The sequence below is a fragment of the Macrobrachium nipponense genome, chromosome 26, assembly GCF_015104395.2.
Source record: "Macrobrachium nipponense isolate FS-2020 chromosome 26, ASM1510439v2, whole genome shotgun sequence".
Lineage (NCBI taxonomy): Eukaryota > Metazoa > Arthropoda > Malacostraca > Decapoda > Palaemonidae > Macrobrachium > Macrobrachium nipponense.
Window position 1 is genome coordinate 74895454 of NC_087215.1, and position 8673 is coordinate 74904126.

Sequence of the window (8673 nt, forward strand, 5' to 3'; positions counted from 1 at the left end):
TTACCAGTTTGTATTACATTTAAAGTTTTGTTTGTAGTTTTATTTGATAATAATCTGATTTAGGGCTAGCCTAGTTCTTGCCCTTCAGCAGCACACTCAGGTCCAAATTAGATTTTATTTTAAAGGAATGCATATGAGATATGGACATTATTAGGTTAGTCCAAAATAAGTCCTGTGGCCTGATGTACTGACATGATTTAAGTTGGTTGTGCTTACAGTACATGCAGTAGTGTGTGAAGGTTTATACTTTGAGGTGACCTGCGAATATGTATGCTGAGTTGTTAGTCCACCCTGTTGGTGTTGGACAAAATATGCTTTATTTGTCCATGAATAAAAGCCTTACGTGCAATGGAATTGAATATGGTGCCTGGTTTATCATACTGGGTGTTTTTCTTTTGAGCACCCTTGACATCATTTACTTAGATAGGTTTCATTACTTTGTTGGTATACAGTGAAAATTGAGAATATCACTGAAATACTGTAGTATTACAGTATTCATATTACAAAGACATTGTTCAATTTGTATTTAACCTAGCATTATGTACTGTCACCTGATTTAGTTATATGAATAGGTAATTATGCTCAGCTTGACACAGATCTTAACTGGATAATTGGCTTGTTGCTGGGTTCCATTACTTGAAAGGTGCTGAAATCTAAGGACAATAGGTTAAAGACAAAAATAACGCTAACCACTATTTTGGGTCGTACTTTAAGAAGTACGATTGCATATAAGAAAGTGGGCTATATTTGCCATATTGCAGTATGGGTATTAAGTATCGTCAGTATGATAATTTTGCGTTCCTCATAGCTCTTAACGTAATAAGCAGAAATTTATAAATATCTGAATAATAATACAGTATACAGTAGTGCATCCGTCATTTTATTATTAATAGTTCAACTCTAGATTATTTCTCATTATGGTATACGTGGTAGCATCAGCTAAATGAAACCAAAAAGTATACATAATTATTCTTTACCACCATGTATAGTCTTGAGTTGAAGATTTAATTTGATGTTATATAATTTTGTTTTATATGATTTGGTTTTTTATATTAAGAGTTCTAGGGTTACGTACGAGGGGAGTGTTTTTTTTTTTTCTCTCTCTCTCTTTCCATACGTACCATGGCTTCCCTCCGGTCATAAGGTGCTGGAAGGGGAGATCTCCCAAGCCGGTCATTTTGCTGGAATTCGATACCTTAGGCTCTCTTTCCCTCGGAATTGGGGGTGGCCCTGCTACTCTCTCTCTCTCTCTCTCTCTCTCTCTCTCTCTCTCTCTCTCTCTCTCTCTCTCTCTCTCTCTCTCAAATTTTCACCGAGAATTGGATGCAGTTATGTGCTTGGACGTTAAGATTTTGATATTTGTATTTTGTTCATTAATGGTGTACTGCTTGCGACATTGGCGTTTATATTATTTCAGTAGTTTGGCGATATTCTCCTGGGTTTTTAGTTTTTTATATATATATATATATATATATATATACTATATATATATATATAAGAATTCCTCTCTAGTGATTTTTGACTGTCTTAGTTTATTCATTACCTTGAGAGATTGATGTATATGATTTTGTTTGTGCTGCATTTCCTTGTCTACTTGTATATTTGTTTTTTTTTCTTTTTTTTTTTCATATCGGTCGTTTTGTCCTAGCAGAGGTGTATTTTGTTCATAACAATGATGTATACTCGTCCATTCGAGTATTTATGTTCATTCCTGTTGAGGGAACAAGTTCGGAAATTTAGGACGTTGTAAAACTGGCAGATCTTCTGACATCTTTTCATAGACGCACTGTTACACGTCTACAAGCTTAGTACTATTAAAGTTAGACGGGTTGGTCTTGATTCTGAGTACAGGACTTGAGTTTCGACGGGAAAAATGACACAAGATAATTAAAATCATTTCGCATTTCTCTTATCAGCAGGAAGTGAAGAGACGAAGTCTCACGAATTCCAACAGAGCTGTTTATCTCAGTGTGATAAAAATGATTTGCTATACCTCCCCAAACCCACTCCAATACGATATTGGCTTGACTCTTCCTAAAATGTCATATAGAAATAATGTAGTTGCCCCTTTCTTGCCGACTCTGAAGTTTTCGTGACACCCAGGATCCATACAGAGTATGGATCCTGGTGACACCATAGGGAGCATAGGTTCCTTTAACGGTATGACTGCTCACTTGCATACAGGGTAACAGGAATTCCTAGCATGCGATGGTCCAGCGCATGCGCTGTTCCGACCCCCACATGCTGACGTTTACGGTTTGTTTCTTGGAAACAGTAGATGTCGAATAATTAACATAACATGTGCTTAGGTGCAGGTAATGTATGCTGTGTGAGGAAGTAAAGTTTTCGTTCTTTTATATAAAAAATGTTTTTGCTGAAAAAAAGCATCGTGTCCGTATACTTATGTCGACTGTGTTATTAATTTGCATGTAAACGAAATATATAATTCAGCTTACAAGAAAATATATCGTACGATCATTATTAAGCGTACTTTGGCGCTAATGAGGCTGAATTTTCTGTATAAGAATACTGATGAAAAAAAACTTTTTTATTATCGGTGTTAACACAAAGCTTTAAATTGATTCAAGTATCAGGAAGATTATATAAAAATGTGAATCTGTAGAAGCATACTGTAGCAGCACACGTATCGCATGCGCTTATGTATACACCAAGATCCACCTGGTATACATGTAGGCCTAATAAACAAAGTCATAAAGTCAAAGGTATCACATGTATGGCTTCCTTACCACACCGGAATACAGGTAACACATTCCACCCTAACCAGTCCTTCCCATTACGCCCATGGGTGGTGCCAAACCGTCTTGCTGCTCTCTCCCCGCTCTCCCTCACACTTTCCCGTAGTGTGGTCACTGGGGTGGTGACGTCATTGCGCCTCATGCGGTGCACTGCAGGCATTGCCTAAAAGATTCTTCGCAACGTCCCTTTGGCTCCTAGCTGCAACCGTTTTCATGACAATGACTGTACCTCCGTTAATATTTCGTTTCTTATATCTTTCTTTCCAATCTCTCTTTCTTTTGTTCATAGTACTACAGATGCGAGGTTTTGCTCGCGTTATACCTTTCAAACCTCTCTACGCTCAGTTTCCTTTTCAGCGCTGAATGACCTCATAGGTTTAATGCCCTGACACTCATTTACAAAAATCAAAGAACGACAAAATCTTAATGCATTAGTAGATTCACATCAGCCGTGCACTTGATGTCTAGGCCAGTCCTTACGACGCTCCTGATTGGCTGTTGGTAAGCCAATCACAGGGCTGGAAACTCTCAGTCTCTCTCGAGAGTTCACATAGGCAGGATGTATGTTCCAACTCTCCTGAGGGATACGTCTTTCAGGAGAGGTGGAACATAAATCTCGCCTACGTGAACTCTCGAGAGAGACTGAGTTTCCAGTCCCGTGATTGCCTTATCAACAGCCAATCGGGAGCGTCGTAAGGGACTGGCCTAGACGTCACACGCACGGCTGATGTGAATCTACTATAGTAGAGAGTAATGGCTCTCTTAATCAAACAAATATATTGCAAGCATAAAATGACAATTAATTTGAATTTACAATTTTATTGTTGCATCGAAGAACTACCACACTTGGAATGACATAACAAGAAATGTCTGAGTCGGAGATAAGTTGTTCTTGAATATAGTTATTGCAGTGTATATTCAGATTATAAAGACTTATTCACTTAAGATTTAATTGAAGACATTTTTTATTTCAAATGATTTAGTAACCATTTGTGTCAATAATCCTCCCATCAACCTCTCCTTTTTCCGTAGGGGGGTAGTGCCGTCAGTCCACCTCATTCGGTGCAATGTAGGCATTACTAAAGGTTCTTTGCAGCGTCCCTTCGGCCCCTAGCTGCAGCCTCTTTCAGTCCTTTTACTGTGCCTCCGTTCATGTTCTTTTTCTTGCATCTGAAACTCCTGTTACACACCCCTTTCAAATCTTTCAGTGCTGGATGACCTCATTGGTCCCAGTGCTTGGCCCTTGGCCTAAAATTTATATTCCCATCCTATCCTTTGTTTGCAAATGAATTCGATATTTGTATTCTTGTAAAAGTACTGGATAAGATTTTATGGAGCAATTTTTCCTCCTTTAAAAAGTTCCGCGGTATAGTATGTAGTTACTAAATGAGCGGAACTTACATGGTAGTGCGGGTATTGTTTTTGCTTTACACTAACAATATTATTTTGCTCGTGCAAAGGTTTCGCCAGTCAAATTGTTTTGATTTCTCGCATTTGTACCCTGAAGATGCACTCATATAATCCACGACAACCAACAGTTCTTTGTTTTTTTTTGACACTATTCTCGTAGTTTTGCAGGGGACGTTTTTACACACGCACACACATTATATATATATATATATATATATATATTATATATATATATATATATATAAAAGTTCACACTCGACGTAGTTCGGAAGTCACGTAAAGCCGTTGGGCCCGTTGTTGAATAACCACTGGTTCCATGCAACGTTAAAACACCATGCAAACAAACAAAATATATAATACATATAAAACATCGGTATTCTCTACCTTGTTATTTTTTTAGTACAAAGTATTGTACGTATATAATTGAGTCACCCACGTAACCCCATATACGTATATTGTCAGCACCAACATACAAGAGAGAAGAGAGGTTGGTCATATACGATTACGAGACCACAAGGTCGCACAATCTAACAAATCTCGATTATCGAAATTGATTGTCCATAGAATACGATTCAACAAGTTTGAGCGCGTGACTCATTCGTTTGAGAACGCGCAGAAAACGCCCTTGTATTCATTCGTGTTTTTAAGGCAAACATTGCGTGGAGGGCATCACGTCCATCAACTCGTTTGCTCTTATCGGAGCAAAACTCGAGACGTAAGAAGACTAGCGGTTTCGTGTGGTGAAATTCCCAGATCTCTCCCTCGGAATAGTTGCCAGATATTATTATTTTTTTTATTTAAATTATGTCCAGTGCCATTGCTGATCGAATTTCGATATACGGCGATTTATGCATTTCTTTTCCACATTCTCTTGTGAATAGAGTTGAGTTGGGTCGTTTTTATTTTGAATTTGTCTCTCGTTTCCGGAATATTGCATAATTGGCAACTGTTTGGTCATGCCCGCTCTTGCGTCATTGGGCAGAGCGGACGACAATGTGAGTAGACAGACACTCGCTACTCGGTGTCTAATCCGTTATTGTGTCTTTATTTACTTTTCTTCTTCTTTAGCTTTCGCTAAGGATTATTATTCGTCACAGTCCTAGTTCAAGTTATTCGTCTCTCTGTAGGCAGACGAAAGCTTTGTTATAATTGAAAATGTAAGTCAAATGGGCTCTCTCTCTCTCTCTCTCTCTCTCTCTCTCTCTCTCTCTCTCTCTCTCTCTCTCTCTCTCAAAAGCCATTCAGGGAAATGCTTGTGCCTAGTTACACCAAGGCAGAGTAGCAAGTTTTATTGTTTTTGTTTTATTGTTTTTTAACAGTTGACTGAAAATATGCCATTTCATGTAACTGAGGCGGTTTTCCTTATTTTGTATTTTTTTATTTTTTGAAATAAATAAATGCTATATTGTTTATGCCAGAAATTAATGTCGTTTGTATTCGACGTTTCATATTAAAGAAATACGCTATTGTTGCATTTTCGATCAAAATAATATTGCCTATGTAAGAAGAATCACTTGAAAAATTCCCATGTTCTGCCCAGTTTCTTAGAAAGTGTTGAGTGAATGGAAGAGCTATTGACTGTTTCAGATGAAACCAATTAAGATATGTGAAATCGAAGCGTAATCGTCGGTCTCTAAAATAATTGTTTCGTGAATTGGAACGAAGCAATTGCACAGAAACTACGAATCTGGCAACTGTGCCTGTATAGAGTTGCCAGAGACCGGAATGTGAAGGGGTCCAACAACTCCAAGAGACTCCAGACAAACCAGTGATAGGGTGATCGAGTCGTGGGGTGGACCGGAGTCGTGTTTTGCTGTACTTTATCTCCTTTCACTTCCGTTCAAGAACTTTCACCGGGCTGCACGTAGCAGAGTTAAGGGTGAGTTGATCGAATAAACGTTGTCGTGGGTTAGTGAAATTTTGCTTCTAAAGTATGCTGCAGATGTTATTTTAGACCTTGGGTGATTCGTGAACACAAATCCAAAAATTGAAAGCACTTGACTATTTGCTTTGAAGCATTCTGGTGGTTGCAGCTTTGACACGGCTTTGGATTTTAGTACTACCGTTTGAGCCGACACTGTAGTTTATGATTTATCAGAGTTTATGGTTAAAGCTCCCTTTGTTTTAAGCTTAGATCGTTGTTGAAATAAACTTTACGCAAAACAAGATTTGAGTTAATTAATAGTGTGTGTATTGGGGGCCGTGTGTTCGACGTATTACTGATGAGTCATAATTGTTTTTGGATGCAATGCTTATGTTGTGGAAGTTTTCTGCGCAGAGCGTTCATCCACGATGCGGCAATTAGAATCTTGCCTGAGTAATTGTCTGTATAAGTCTATCCTCTTTGTAATGTGAAACCTTCAAGAACAAGCAACTTGATCTTGCCGAGTGAATTGGTAAACGTAAGAATACACCTCTCTCTCTCTCTCTCTCTCTCTCTCTCTCTCTCTCTCTCTCTCTCTCTCTCTCTCTCATGTAAATGGAAAATGCATGCATACACATACACGTCCGTATTGATTATCAATGACAGAATGTCTTTTAAAGAAAGGCGTTTGACATCAAAATACATTTGTACTAGATGTCCCGTACGTGCTGTTTCCCATTGGAAGAAGGGTGGTGGGGATAAAAAAAAAAAATATTTTATTTTCTGCTTGGCACATTTTTATGCTGTGGTAGGTGAATGTCAAGAAAAAATAATCTTTTTAAAGGGAATAAGACGCATGCCATTTCATTATTGGTCGAATTTGAATAGCATGTTGAGCCGCCTGTCGTATAGAGGTGTCACGATTAGGTCATCCATATTATAAAAAAAAACAAAAGGCAAGCGAAGTGATGGACGCTGAGGTGGATGGAACACGAAGGAGAGGAAGACCTAAGACCAGGTGGAGAGATTGTATCAGAGATGACATGAGGGAGAAGGAAGTACGGGATGAAATGTCACAGGACAGAGGTAGATGGAAGAGACTCATTAAAAACGGCGACCACGAATAGGGATAAAGCTAGGGAGAAGAAGATTATAAAAAACGAAAAGATTAAAGAGAGAGCTGGGCTTTTGTAGATGACTCGTTTAAATCATTTTTTTCCGACATTCCATCCACCCCCCTCTTTTTTTTTTTTAGATTATACAGCCATGTTTTTTTTCTTTTGTGAATTTTACATTGTACATCGAATATATGTTTTGTTACTCTGAGCATAAACACCTTTTTGTTGATGCATTAGAATGATTTTACAATGTATAGATATACGTCATCTTTTATTTACATAACACTGGTGATTTTCGTACATATTACTTTTTTTTATTATTCTTCGATGAGAAACACCTTACACCATGCATCGTACAATTATGTATACCACCACATTATACATTATTGTATACTGCGACACTACATATACATCATTAAATTCATAATAAATATATAATATAATAATAATATATATATATATATATCTATATATATATATATTAGATATATATATATTATATATATATATATATTATATAATATATTACATATATGACGCCACGTCCTACAATAATGAGTACTGCCATCATACATTATTGTATATTGCCACACCATACATCATATAATAATGAATACTGTCACATTATACATTATTGTATACTGGCGCAGCATACATCATACGTTAATGTATACACCACGCATTCATCATGTATTATTCTATACTTCCACGCCATACTTCATATATTACTATATACGTACTGTCACACCATACATCATACATTAATATGTACTGCCACACCATACATACATTAATCTACATTTCCACACTATGCAATACACATTAATGTATGCCACCTCACCATACTTCATAGATTATTGTATAACTCCACCCCATGCATCATCATTAATGCATACCACCACACCATACATGCTACAATAATGTATACCGCCCTTGAGTTGTGATTTCACAAAGATAATGAACCGAGTTTATCGATACTCGAACCCCAGTGGCCATTTGGGTGCCATGGGCAAGTGCCAGGTGTCACCAGGGCAAGGGAAGTGCCAGGTGTCACCAGGGAAAGGGGAAGTGTGCCAAGTGGTACCAAAGGGCAAGGGAAAGTGGTGCCAAGTGTCACCAGGGAAAGTGCTGGGCGTTATATGAGTGGGCAGATTTGAGCCTCGTAATTAACCCCCCTCCCCCTCCATACCCCAGTGCCGAAATTCTTGTGTCCAAAACAAATAGGTGATCTGGGAAGGTAGGTGAAGTCTCGCGTTTAACGACTGTTTTTGTTTGCTTTGCTTAGTTTTCTGCCCTTGTATGGTTTTGTTTGTGTTGTAGTTTGTCTATATATTAATTTTTTTCCGTATTTCCCTGTACCTTTCTTACTTCCTAATGAACACCATAGTCTTTGGAAGCTTGAATTTCAAGTCAGTGGCCCCTATGGTGGGCTTGTTCCATATGAATATGGTTCATCCTCTGAATATAATCATAATAATAATAATAATAATATGCTTTTTTCACTTTGGGTAATTCAAGTCTGTGA